This window comes from Rhipicephalus sanguineus, chromosome 4 (genome assembly GCF_013339695.2).
Source record: "Rhipicephalus sanguineus isolate Rsan-2018 chromosome 4, BIME_Rsan_1.4, whole genome shotgun sequence".
In the NCBI taxonomy this organism is placed as follows: Eukaryota; Metazoa; Arthropoda; class Arachnida; order Ixodida; family Ixodidae; genus Rhipicephalus; species Rhipicephalus sanguineus.
The window spans coordinates 210,361,819-210,376,476 of record NC_051179.1 but is presented as its reverse complement, the minus strand read 5'-3'; the positions used below and the strand labels follow the sequence as shown (position 1 = coordinate 210,376,476).

Genomic DNA, 14,658 nt, shown 5'->3' with positions numbered 1-14,658 from the left:
CTGGCTAAAATATTAAAACGCAGCTGAATTTCCATCTCAATGGTGGATGCACACAAGTCTACAATAATTTAGTAACTCGCCCCCTGTAAAATTGTTGCTGTCACAGCTCCAAATTCCATTCACGAGCTATACTGGCTAAAATATTAAAACACAGCTGCATTTCCATCTCAATGGTGGATGCACACAAGTCTACACGAACAGGCATGCACTTTAGATTGACTTCACAAGCCAGATATCCGGTAATCCTGCCGTTGGAGAACGTTACCAAGTGTATGAGCTGGACTACTACATAAGCTAAAATGGATGCTTGTGTGTGTTGGTATGACAGAGCGTAAACAAAGCAGTGCAGAAGACTGAGCACACGAGCACAGCACTGTTTGTGTCTTCCTTTTTCTTGTGCTCCGTCTATTGCGTTTTTTTACACTAATGCATTAATTGTGGGAACAACTGGCTGCCGCAATTTGGTCATCTAGGTCGAACTTTTTGGGCCTTGTACCAGACTAAAGAGCTCTGTTGTGAAAGCAAAGGTGTAACAATATTGCACTACAAATCAGGGAATACAAAGCACCGTTAAGAATGTTCAGCCAAAATAAAAGGCTTCAGCAAATTGTTTAAGACACATACTCACAGGTCAATGCTCATTCACAGCTTCTACGGCAGCCCTATGATTTCTGTGCGTCCATCTGTGCGTGCCTTCCTTCCGCCTTTGGGCAAGTTCGTGTAGAATGTCTGCCAGGAAAACAAAAACATCAGAAACAAGTCGACTTTTTTTAGCATGCCTCACATAACCCAAATTAACTTTTCTCTCCCCATAAGGTAGCTGTTTAGAAAGCATCCAAACAGCCGCTGCTTTGTCTATGTATAGCTCATAACCAATTAGTAGCATCCAACACGACACCTGGTCATTGTCAAAGCATACGAGACAAGAAACTGAAACAATTATAAGCAAAGAGCAAGCGGCTATATTTCGCCATTATATCGTTTCCTAATCCAGCCCGATGCATTCATCGCTTAAATTTATTTTCACTGCTATATTGGTGTTCGCCCTAAACTTACTTTCCAAATAACTCACTAGATAACCTATTTCTATTACGCACTATATGAATACATGTTAAAAAGATGGGGCATGCAAACATGGACACAAGAGAGTCAAGACACGTAAAACGCTGAGTTCACTAACTGGAGGCTCATCACCTAATCTACCTTTACATTGTCGAGAGCGTAAATGCACGCCAAAATTCGATGAATGCAGTTTTGTACAAGCACATGAATGAAGAAATGCGTCCAATTGTCGAGGCCAGGCATATCGATAATGGCAGTGCACAAGAGAGCCAACCGTCGATTAACTAGCATAAAGAAGAAATCAAATGCTTGAGCAGTTATCTCTCACGTAGACTATCGCGCGTGCCAGATTGATAGGTATCGCCTCATGCCTGGGCATGCACAGATAAGTTTCTGTGTCTACTTTATTTTGTGCCACTGTCCACCTTTCCAGTTGGCGTTAGTGGTGTCTTGGTTTCTCTCTTGTGTCCATGTTTGCATGCCCTGCCTTTTTAACATGAATACCTACCAACCAGCTCAGCTGTCTGTTTACTAAATATGTATACAATCTAGAATTACCACTCTGTCCACTTGCTGATGTAATAATAACAATGGGGTTCTGTATGTAAACGTGAAATTAAAAGCACAGGAACCTCTAGGATTTGCACCTCCACCGAAAGTGCAACCACTCCATCAAGGATCGAACCCGCACAGTTCAGATCAGCAGCTGACCATTATAACCACTGTATTGCAGCGGGGGATGTTCACTTGGTAATGTAGGTTAATGTTAAGGATTATGCAAAGAGCTGTAGGTTGAAGAAAGACATGCAATTAAGCAAGGAGCTGCAGACATTATGCAGTTTAGATATTTCTGTAATCCAAAGGGCTGGTGCTCAGGGCATGCACCTAAGGAACTCCTGTTCATCATCTCTTTTCGAACCAAGGCTTAGCAGAATTGATGTTCCTGTCTAGATATGCCCCTGAAAACAACAGTTAAATAGCTGCAAAGTAAACACTAGAAGACAGAAAAAAATCCATCACTTGTATGATATTAAACACATCAAGATGCAAATACACCAAACACCCTGGACTGTGAAATGCATTGATTGAAAAGATGTCAGTTAAACAAAGCAGCATAGCAATGAACTTCCATGTAGCTGCCACACGGCAAAAAGCAGGTGGCTCTGGTGCCATGAAAAATCTATAATAACACTTGTTGAATATAGCAGGATGTTTTGTATGATAAATGTATAAATTACCACTCACAGAAGCTGACAAGCTATTTTAAAAATCAGCATTGCAAAAAATAAAGCAAGAACACCACATCACGTGTGAATTTACCATTCATAATTTAAGGCTAAAGGGCCCCTAAACAACCCCGGAGTCGAAAATTTGTGACAACTGCACGCTTGTACAACGTGAACATGTTGTCACATGAATTTTTTGATTAAGTGGTGTAATAATAAGAACAAACATTCCAGCTGGTTTCAGTTTCTCGCTCAGCCTGACCATCCTGAAGAGGGGCTTCCTCGGTGTGCCACTGTGCCAGAGCGATGCGGTGAGGAAGCACAGTCAAAGCACTGGCGAGATAAACCAATTCGCAACACTTGTGACAACCACAGATACTGCATCATCACAAAGACAAAATGCCGTTTCGTATTGCAGAGGACTATTCAACAGTCAGCGTTACTTAATGTTGCTCATAGGCAACATTACACCACTTTGCTAGCAAAGAGGACTGGTCAAGCGCTGAAGAGGAGGTGCGGTAATTGTATTTAGAAGTGGAGTGTCTGACATTCGCACAATGTGATTCCTGCGGCCCTCTGTACGAATTAGCGAGCTTGTTTGGAAGGTGTAAAAACAAGAAGTCGGAGCCTGCTGACTGGCCCTTTAAGAGAATGTAAATATACACTAGAAGGAAGTACACTTGTAGACATATTACTATAAGCTATAAAAAACAGGCAATTAACATGCTCAATCGATGCAGCATAGGGATGTCTCACACCTTTGCAAGAACTTTACTATGGTGGCTGCATGTTTGTGTAGGCCAGAAGCAGCAGGCACGTGGCTTCCATGAATTTGACCCGTTCGTTGAAGGGAAACTGCTGCTCACATCCTTGTAGCACTGCTTTTTGAAGATGCTTCCTGCGATAACAAAATGACCACAACACAATTATGGTCTGCAAATATCGACAGATGACCTACATTGCTGCCCTTTCTCATTAAATTCAGCTCTAGACTAAACACTGCAATAGCGGCATCCTCCTACATTACAGGGCATCATACTCCTTTCCTTGACCTGGTTTTTAGTTCAATAATTGTTTTCACCCATAACAGAATGTAGCACTAGTAAAGATTCGGTTGGGGAGGGTGCAGTCGTAAAGTGTGTATGCAAAGTAAGAATATGAAAAAAAAACAATCGCATATTTCACATGAGATATAACAATTATCATAATTCATGTAATGTCAGACACCAAGAAGTGTTTAATTGAGCAAGTTTTGACCTTAAGCTATCGCAAAACAATGAATGCCCTTTATGGAAAGTGGGATTTGAAGAGTGAACTCTGATGATGAAATTGGCTGCCTTAGCTGGCTCTGTAGCTGCAAGTGCATTGCTAAAGCCGCTTGAATGCACTTAACAAGCCTGTGCAATGGTATTGACAAATGTACAGAGAAGACAAACTCATTCGTTCTCACTTAGCTGCCATCACAGCAATACGTTGCTTCGTGTCAGGTTTCCTGGTATGCAGAATGCACGAACTTGGTGGCCGTGCCATACCACAGTAAACATGATCGACATCTGCTCCAACTGCGTAAGTAGCTGGAAAGTGCTAAATTACACAATCAGCTGTACCATGCACACATAATGTAAATTATAGAAGTGGCAACATTTCGCACCTCATAATAGCCTATGGGCATTGTACTCGTTGATGCTGCCAGCTGCATTCCCTGTTTTCATTTACAGCATGCATAGCACATGCACACAAAGCACCCAATAACTGTGGGAAGCAGAATAGATCGTCCGAGGTAATCAATAAAATTGATTGACAAGAATTCCACACATCACTCAAGCCTGTTGTTTAGCATAAGTGATGAGAATGTGCAGCCAAATGTACACAGCAAATTCAGTATTGGCCTTGAAGAATTGCAAGATAGGTTGAAGCTTTCCAGAAACAAAACGTATACAGTAAAGTCTGTCCCAGATACTGAAATCATGAAGTTATAAATTTTAAAGTGGGCCGCTATATTCTTCAGGCACCATGCATTGCATTTATGAAAACGCTAACATCCCTGTACAACAATGCATGCTGCAAGAAGTCATAAACCTTAATATTTTTGGCACAATGCCATTTCCCAGTACCACGTTTTACAGAAAGGCAACATTTTCCTTTGCAAAACTAAGCCATGTTCCCAGGCAAAATGCACTTTCCATGGTCACAAACATGGAGTACGCTCTTCTATACAGCTTAGCTGGTTTACTGGAACTAAAAGCTACGGTAACGCTGTCTTAATTGAACTGGCTAGCAAGAGCCTTCTCGCTGCTGTTTATGTGAAGTAATTTCACCTTGGTGGAACGTCACAAGACTAAGTGGCACATAATAATGAGTGCGAGAACACAGTAACAGGATGTGCAACGGCTACCAGGTATGCCCATTCGTGGAAACTGTGGGCTCTTCCCCCAAATGAACCAGTTGGAAATAACCCTTTTGCATGAATAAACTTAAGTTGGTTGCTGGCATACATAACATTGTTACTCTGCATTTTCATCTCAATTATCTAGCGCTCATTGTTTCCCTTCGACATGACTAGCTCAAAACAAGATTCTTCTTCATTAAATGGAACTTTCTACATTACCTTTACGTTGGCTACAGATGCTTCTGCCTGAATAAGCACCTCCTATAGCATACTTGCCTCAGCCACCTTCTGGACTGCATGGTCAGCACTCCACTGTTTGTTGTGGCACTGCTGTTTGCTACCTGCAGTACGTTGCAAAAAACTTCAGCATTAAAAAAAAGGTTAAGAAAAGCCGAACCAGGTGTGCCAGCAGCACCTTGCCCTTTGAGGACGGAGGAAGAGCTCTGATAAATGGCTAGTTCAAGACAAGCGTTGTTCTTCACAAGCTATTATTATGCGATGAGAGGTGGGACTTCAATACACGGACGCACATATAGTGCTAAAAGCAATTGAAAATTCAGCTGAAAGTACGGCTTGTCAAATTAGGTCAACGTGCATAAAGGATAAAAATGGGGCAAACCAACTGAACAAGATACAATGTCATGCTGCAGAAATTGCATTTTTAGCAAATCTATGTTATCTATTGCTTGAAAGATGATAAGCAATGTCCAAGAATGCTAACCTAAACGCTTTTGAGTGTCACGTTACTTAATGACAAATAAAATGCACGCCTAAAGAAAACATCCCTAAATACACTTTATTTCTCCCACTGTACCGATTCACGATTCACACGGTGGCTGATGATTATTCCTTCAGAGCTCGTGCGAACGAAATGGATGTTGAAGCTTCGGTTTCACGGCGTTACTCCAAGTAATTTGTCAAGAGACATGCATAAAACGCATGACAATGGTGAGCCTGACAAAAATGTTGTCTCCTTTCAGCAAATATTAGCGTAGAGGAGTGCGTGCAAGTGAGCTAATTACCAAAACTTTATAACCCTACCAACTACGTTCTTGACAAATGTCATGCGCGAGCACAATCCTCACAACTACAACCGCATACACTACCAACACGTTATGCGATTTTCTTCGGCGACAAGGCGTACCACAATAACAATAACTCACAATGTACGAAGCGCAACGTTCACTTACCTCTGGCAATAAAAAATACGCTGGCAGCGTACACTGCTGGATGACCGCCGGTTTTCAATGGTGCGCCAAGCGAAGAATCGCCGAGCTACCGGCCGTCTCCGAGCGTCAAGGCATTTTCCAGGGCCACAGAAGGCGTCGTCGACAAAGGATTGCGGCAAGGTGTTCCTTCTTCAAGGTGTTCCTTGAAAAAGGAACACCTTCTTCAAGGAACACCTCGAAGAAGGTGTTCTTCAAAACTATGAATCGCGTCCGTCGGTCACACCGAACAAAGCAGTCCCAGAGATTGAAGTCGCACGGTCGGCATCTGGTGACTATTTGCCTGGTACCGCGTGTAGTTGCGCTTACGTCAGTAACCACAACATACAATGCGAGGCAGCGCGTTAAAAGTCGACCGCACAAACAGAACTCGGCACGACGATCACACGAACGTAGAACTATACGGGCTAGGAAGGTCTCCTTAGTGTCGTGAGCGCGCCTGCCGGGTGGAAAGATTGCGCGATCCAGCGTGCAGACGGCGCTGCCGCTCGCTGGCGTGCTTTCTGGCGTGTGAGCCTACGCTCTGTGGAGTTTCCCGTTGAAACCAAGCTTTGTAGTTGCGGTATAAGCTCGTTGTGTAGGCCACACATGGCGCTGATAAATTGTAAAACGAAGAAAAGAAAACTCTGGCGACTATGCGGGCAGGTTAGCTTCTTCTGAACGGCACATGCTGGCGTAGAGAACAAACATGTAGGAGATTCGGGGTTTCCGTTCTAGTTGATTAACTTTCTTTTTCACGCAGTAATGTTTGAGTACAATGATTGAAATATTCATTGACAATTATAGCGGTTACATCAAGAACAAAAATAAAATGAACAGTGAATGAGACGCAAAGACAGATATTTTCGCGCAGAATGTGAGTAAACAGTGAAAGGAAAAGATAGGTGCATATAAAAAAGAAAAATAATTAATTAAAAGTAAGAATCAGCGAACAGTCAAATGAAATTTATGTACACATGAGGGACCTCTCTTGATGTTTCACGCCCACTCTTGCAGGCATACTGGATCCGTAGAAGTTCTGAATGAGCATCGACGCCTTTTCATTGCACGAGTTCTTTGGCATAACGTCATGGAACAGGTTGTCTTTTTCTTTTTAGGCATGTTGCGTTGGAGAGGCTAGAAAGATTTGCAGTCGCACGCGAGCATGCACGAACCTCTCAAGACGCAGCTCGGAATGAAATTGCAACAACCACGAAAATATCCAGGGTCGGATCTTAGAGGAACAGGGTACCGGTGCCCTTACCCCCGCCCCCCTTTAATTTTCGACGACCGTAGCGGCGGACGCTACGGGTCGTTGCGAGCGCCTGCACCCTAAAGCTTTACTGCACCCTAGAGTTACTGTAAATGTTACTCTTATGTGGCGGAGTTGCTCATCTGTTTTCGAAACGCCGCTAGCAATCGTGCACTGCAGAGAAGCTGATTCGCAGGCCGCCGCCGCTACAGCGAACCGGTTTGTACTCCCGTGCCACAGTCCCGAAAGGAGGCTTTCATAAAGGGACGCTTTTCACCAATACGAAGCAGCGCCGCATGTTCCTTGTGTGATAAGGTTTATTGGTGTAATCAAGTCGCGACGAAAGGGGATCGTACGCTGACACACAGTGCAAGGCTGGCAAACGGCGGCACAGGCTCTCGCGCAATCAGAACGCGGGTAGTTTCTCGTCCTCCTTCACAGGCGCATACTCGGTCGTGCATCTGCTCCACTACACTTGTGTCCTTGTCTATTAGGCACCGTGGAACGCCACACAGAAGCCTTCGCGGCAGGGATGTCCGAAAAGCAAATTTTAGGTTCGAAGCGAACAGTGATTACGTCGAATAATTTTGAATCGAATAGTTCGAATAGTATGTATCACACATTATATAAAAAAAAATTAGCATAAATATTGTAGAGGCCCAACTAACCTGCACAGCGTTTTTTTTTTTAATTGGAACGAGGCATGTGCGACTGTCATTCTTTTTGCTGCAAGTAAACGCTACTAAACTAAGCGCTACGCTACTAAATGCTACGTTTAGTAGCGTTTAGTAGCATCAAATAGCAGCAGAATTTCAATTTCAGTAAGATGCAAGTTATAACTGATAAAATACGTCACACTTCAAAAATTACTATACATATAACATATTATAACATATAAGCCCGTATAAGAAGCTTTTAAACTTAAAAAATGTCAGGGGCGTAGCCAAGAGGAGGGTTGGGGGTTTCAACCCCCCCCCCTCGAAATTTTTCCATTTTGCTTGCGCATATATTCACGCACACATACAAACACACGCACGAACATACATAAAGTATGGTTGAGCCCCCCCCGCGAAAAAGATTTCTGGTTACGCCCCTGAAAATGATTAATCTATGTCGGAGTAATATGTTAATTTAACCTTGAAGTGGGGCTTCGCGGCTTTGCGCAATTTTGTTGGTTAGGTGCTTTCACGGCATTGCACTTTTAGGCTGCAGTGAAACCACCTTCACAGGTGTGTTACATGCCGTCCAATATACGCCTATTCGTTCATTATGAATACTTTGAAATTTCGGAACTTTAAATTCGTGTCGAAGCGAATTCGAATACTATAATATTCCTTCGAACATTCCTAGTGCTCGAATATTCGCACATGCCTACTTCGCGGCAAACAGACGCAGACAGTCTGCCAGTATGTCAGGACGGCAACAAAATATTGCCTACCCTCGTTGCTCGCGAGGGTAACACGCACAAAACAACGAATTTAATCATTCTCGGTTGACCTGAAAAAAAGGTTAACGATTTAAACCGCTCACATAGAGAACAGTGGTAGTTGCACGCTCCCCAGGCCTTCTGTAAACGCATCGTGTCTGAAGAAAAAAAGATCACAGTTTCACCGCAAGCGCGATGCAATGAATGCGAAGGCAACAAATTGTAATGTTATACGAAGGAACGCTGGCAGCTAACTCTTTTGGATCCGATCTCACGTAACTATACAAAACGTTGGTGTAAGAGAATACGGCCGCTCCAGGCAGAGGTGCGCTTTTCGCAGTCTCTTCGCGTTGAGAGCGCGCGTAAAAGAGTATACGAGCCGTTTGCTGATGCCTTCGAGATAGCGAGCGCGCAAGTGATCGTGAACGCGCTTTTAGGATCAAAGTTCGCAGTTGCTGCTCAAGCACCCCCCCCCCCCTCGCATCCCTCCATGCTCATTCAAGACGGGCGGGGCGTTTCGTTTCTGCTTGAGCAGCATCGACGGCAGGTCTAACACGCGGGGGGATGTTATCGCATGCGCCCTCCGAGTGACGCAGATAGGCCAGCTCGTTTGATCTCTGCATCAGCCGCTATCGTCGCCGCTGCTCGCGAGCTTTGCTCACGGGTAGAACCTACGATACGCGGTGGGATGTTATCAATTTGGACTTTATACTGAACATGACGGCGACGACAAAAACCCGTCGAGAGTGCCGATATAATTGCTATCGCAAGAAAAGTATCCACGTGACGGTCTTTGGTTGGAAAATAACTTCACAGCGCAGTCAACTTTAAGACTTTTCGACTATAGGAATTTTAGGACTTTCTTTTTCTTTAGGACTCTAGAACACTCTCTCCCTAAATAAAAATAAAGCAATATGTCCGTTGGCAGTTACGAACATGTACTCCCTATTTCCATATAATGTGAGCCATCTGTAAGTTCTACGTAGATCTTGTTCGTGGATCTGAAGGAATCTCAAGGACAGTTTTTGCAGTGTAGTATGCGAGGGAATATTGGTCAGCTGCCAGGTCGTAATAAGTTCACGTGCTACGTGACGCCAACAGGCAAAAAAAGGGTGTTCCACACTCGCCGTCATGGCTACTGGCGGCGCTGACTGACGCTCCCACGTTTAAATGTACATATATACCCTATAAAGTGGACGGGGGGGGGTGGCCGCCGCGGTAGCTCAGTTGGTAGAGCATCAGACGCGTTATTCAAAGGTCGCAGGTTCGGTCCCTACCCGCGGCAAGCTATCTTTTCGGCCACTTTTCTTTCTTCACATTTACCTTACATTTACTAGTAAAAATATCCCCTATACTTTCCTTGGCATTATTGTCTGTTAGTGCTCATTATATTGTGTATAACAAAGAAAACGAGCCCTTGAAAATAACACTTCTTTCCTTCATTCATAGCGAGGGTCTCGTTCTGGCAGACTTGATGCTTTCAGGTAGTATGCGAGGGATTATTGGTCAGCTTCCAGCTCGTAATAAGTTCACGTGCTACGTGACGCCAACAGGCAAAAAAAGGTGGTTCCACACTCGCCGTCATGGCTACTGGCGGCGCTGACTGACGCTCCCACGTTTAAATGTACATATATACCCTATAAAGTGGACGGGGGGGTGGCCGCCGCGGTAGCTCAGTTGGTAGAGCATCAGACGCGTTATTCGAAGGTCGCAGGTTCGGTCCCTACCCGCGGCAAGCTATCTTTTCGTCCACTTTTCTTTCTTCACATTTACCTTACATTTACTAGTAAAAATATCCCCTATACTTTCCTTGGCATTATTGTCTGTTAGTGCTCATTAATATTGTGTATAACAAAGAAAACGAGCCCTTGAAAATAGCACTCCTTTCCTTCATTCATAGCGAGGGTCTCGTTCTGGCAGACTTGATGCTTTCAGGTACTATGCGAGGGATTATTGGTCAGCTGCTAGTTCGTAATAATTTCACGTGCTACGTGACGCCAACAGGCAAAAAAGGGTGTTCCACACTCGCCGTCATGGACTACTGGCGGCGCTGACTGACGCTCCCACGTTTAAATGTACATATTATAAAGTGGACGGGGGGATGGCCGCCGCGGTAGCTCAGTTGTTAGAGCATCGGACGCGTTATTCGAAGGTCGCAGGTTCGGTCCCTGCCCGCGGCAAGCTATCTTTTCGTCCAATTTTTTTTCTTCACATTTACCTCACATTTACTAGGAAAAACATCCCCTATGCTTTCCTTGGCATTATTGTCTGTTAGTGCTCATTATATTGTGTATAACAAAGAAAACGAGCCCTTGAAAATAACACTTCTTTCCTTCATTCATAGCGAGGGTCTCGTTCTGGCAGACTTGATGCTTTCAGGTAGTATGCGAGGGATTATTGGTCAGCTTCCAGCTCGTAATAAGTTCACGTGCTACGTGACGCCAACTGGCAAAAAAAGGTGGTTCCACACTCGCCGTCATGGCTACTGGCGGCGCTGACTGACGCTCCCACGTTTAAATGTACATATATACCCTATAAAGTGGACGGGGGGATGGCCGCCGCGGTAGCTCAGTTGGTAGAGCATCGGACGCGTTATTCGAAGGTCGCAGGTTCGGTCCCTGCCCGCGGCAAGCTATCTTTTCGTCCCATTTTCTTTCTTCACATTTACCTTACATTTACTAGTAAAAACATCCCCTATACTTTCCTTGGCAGTATTTTCTGTTAGTGCTCATATATATATATATATATATATATATATATATATATATACACTTTGACAAGCGCGTCATTGCATCCATTGGGAAGCCTGTTCTGTTTGTTGGACTCGATCAAGGATAAGAGGGAAAAAGGGGGCGTTGCGCTGAACGTTAACCTCCCTTGCCTAGGCGTTCCCCGCTCGCACGCGTTTTTCTAGCTCCTCAGTTTTTCATTTTCTCCTTTTACTTTTTGTTTAATTTTTCATCCACAGTTATGATCTCCTTACCCCCTCCTCTATCATTTTATTTACTTATCTATTCTGCTCTCCCGGGTCCAGCCCTCATAGGGGATTAAGTAGGGCGATGTAGGTCCGCCTAACTTTTTTTTTGATGGGCCTTTTTTTATATCATGATTTTTTATTACGCCCCACCAGCCGATTCCCTCCCTGTCCCTCGACACTCCTTGTGATGGACGACAACTTTCCGCCAAGCTCCCTGTCGGAAATCACCATGAGCTGTAGCTCTAGGCGCTCTCGAGCGTTTGAACTTCTTCTTCGGGAGGCAAACAACCTCCTCCGGCAAGATGACGCCAAAAAATCGCTGTCACCTCGCCGCCGTCCTCGCAAGGTTCGCAAGAGTCTTGCTCAGCCACGCAGGTACAAACGACCCGCCACTGTTGTGGCCAGGTTCCACAAACCAGGCGCCCGAACTGCCATCCAGCCCCGGCCCCTTCAACTCCACGGGCGCCATTCCCTCCACAGTCGAGAAAGACGCTGCTGCCATCTTGGCTCGTCCTCCTCCAGTCGGCCATTTTAACGCCGAGGCAGATTCCAGCGAGCAAGTCACGGTGGATCAGGAGGGTAACGACCGCATTGGCATTCCAGAGGGGAACCAGGAGGGACAATGCCCCTTGTCAAACAAGAACCCTCCCCCTCCCATCGCAGGGGGGAGCGAAGATATCACTGCCTCATCAGCTTCGTTGAATGAAGCCACACGAGCGCCCACCAGGCCCCTTTCCCCCTTTGCTGACGTCACGGAGGAAGCACAGCTGTCTCCAGGGAACCCAGCTCCCGCTCACACGTGCACAGCAAGGTCAGGCGAGCCATTGCCCAGTCTTGAGGGAAAGGAGCCCCTGAATGGCGTGCCCTCCTCCCCACTCCCTCGCGCCAGCCGCGTGCTGGGACAGCTGACGGCTGAAGAGTTTCCCGCCCTCTCCCCCACTGGGGCCCCGAGCGCTACAGAGCTTTGCGCACCAAGTGTTCCCATCAACACCGGGTGTCGGTCTCAGCGTGCTGAGAAGCCCGCTGCCAGCGACCCACGCCCACGGCCCCCACGGCACACAAGCCCCGGCACCCAGCTGGAGACTGTACTTTACAGACCGGCTGTGAGGAGAGAAACTTTCCGAAGAGCCACACAGGAAGCCATCTCCTCCTGTTTGGCTCCTTTGGAGGGCGTCAGTCGCGTCCGCGTAAATTTCGGTCGCAACGTCGTCGCGGTCGACGTCACCGCCGGAACTCCACTCGACCCCCTGCTCGCTGTGGCTGACATCTGCGGCATTGCTGTGCGCGCGAAGCAGGCGTCGACGAACACCTGCAGCGGCGTCATCTATAACGTCGACCCCGCGCTAGACGAGGATTCGATCCGCGCCAACATCACGTCACGGTTGCCTGTCCTTCAGTGCGCTCGCTCTGGTCGCCACGTTATTGTGCGCTTCGCCGGCAACAAGGCTCCCCCTGATGTGGAATTTTTCAAACAGCGCCGGCCCGTGCGTGCTCGCCGTCCACGACCAACCCAGTGTGAGCTCTGCGGACGCTATGGGCACACGGACGTAACGTGCACGTCTGAGCGGCGATGTGTGCGTTGTGGCGGACCGCACTCCCTCGGTGAGTGCACCGCGAAGAAGGCGAGGTGCTTCTATTGTGGCGCAGCTCACCCTGCTACCGAGCCCCGCTGCCCTCGTTGGCAGGAGGAGCGGCGCTTGTTGGAAGTGCGCGCCGAATCGTCGCTCCCAATCTCGCGCCGTGAGGCGCTCGCTATCGCGCGTAGACAGAATACAGGAGACCCAGCAACACCCGGCTCTACCACCATGTCCCGTGCCCACCCCTGGTTTGCGAGAACTTTTCGTACGCGGCGGCCGCTGGTCTTCCGTCTGCAAAGAACTCGCAAACCGCCACAGACAAGAGAAACTCTGTGATCGCTGTGCTCTCGGCAGCGCTGACAGCCGCTATGGATTTTCTCCCTCTCGGCTGCCCCGTTCGCCCGCTCTGTGCTGCAGCGCTGGCCACCCACCTTCGTTGACAAATGATGGCGAGTGATCGACACGCGTCTAGGCCACGCATACTGCAGTGGAACTGCCGTTCACTGCGTCGCCGACAAGCAGAGCTCGCAGCGATCCTTCCCCTGCGCGACTACGACGTCCTCGCTTTGCAGGAGACGTATGTTCGCGTGGAGGATGATTCGCTGCCCGGCTACATCGGCTACATTAGTTCCACGCAGTGTGCGCTGGCTGAGTGCAATAATGCGCCGTGCTGTGACACCGCCCACCCGCCCGGGAAGCCGCGCGCAGGTTTGTACATTCGTGACACACTCGCTCATGCGCTTGTCCCCACAGAACATTTACGCTGTGCGACGAGTGAGTGCGTTGCTGCCACGGTCCGTGTGGACGGCGTGGACACTTCTGTCGCGAGTGTTTATGTGCGCCCAGTCGTCGCGGCCAGCTGCGCGTTTGTGCCGCGCCTTGTCGCAGTGCTCCCGCGTGACCATGTACTGTGTGGAGACTTCAACGCGCACCACGTCAGCTGGGGTTGCCGTACCACGGATGCGCGTGGTAGGGACCTATGCGACGCGATCAGTTCGGTGGGACTCCTCGTACTAAACTCCGGGGAACCCACCTTCATCCGTCGCAGTGCGGCCTCGACAGTGATTGACCTGGCGCTGGTGTCAGAACGCTGCTCCTACGAGTGGAAACGCCACGCTGACACTGCTGGTTCTGATCACTACCCGATCACACTCCTCCCGTGCCACCCCAGCCGTGGTGCTGTTCGTGAATACAGTGTTGTACGGTGGCCACTTTTCCGTGACCTGTGCGCGAGCGTGCAGAGCAGTGATGATTTCTTTTCGCGCATCGCGGACTGTGCTGATCGTGCCACAACGCGTTGTGTTGTTCCCGCCGGCACGCCCTGCCCTGACATCAAGCTGCTCAACCTCCGCGCAGTGCGCCAACGAGCACAGCGGCGGGCGCTGCGCTCCTCGGTCCCCGGCGCATGGACAGAGTACAACCGACTCGACGCTTTGTGCCGGCGGCACGCCCAGCGGCTACGCGACCGCAGCTGGACGGGCGTCTGTTCCTCTCTGAGTGATCCACGAGGACGTCGCCGCGGCTGGCACATCATTCGCGTCCTG

At 47.8% G+C, this 14,658-nt stretch overlaps 1 long non-coding RNA gene across 4 annotated transcripts in view; it reads right to left on the bottom strand.

Moving 5' to 3' along the window:
- Positions 1-634: 634 nt before the first annotated feature.
- Positions 635-14,658, bottom strand: part of LOC125758186 (uncharacterized) — a 73,058-nt gene continuing 59,034 nt past the window's right edge. The window contains exons 1-4 of one of the 4 annotated variants that reach the window (XR_007415943.1): positions 5,868-5,940; positions 4,897-5,018; positions 3,047-3,186; positions 635-729 (exon numbers count right to left, since the gene is read on the bottom strand). This is a non-coding gene — a long non-coding RNA (uncharacterized LOC125758186). Of the gene's footprint in view, positions 730-3,046; positions 3,187-4,896; positions 5,019-5,867; positions 5,941-14,658 lie in introns of those variants that run through there. The other 3 variants (XR_007415947.1, XR_007415944.1, XR_007415945.1) reach the window with 3 other exon arrangements.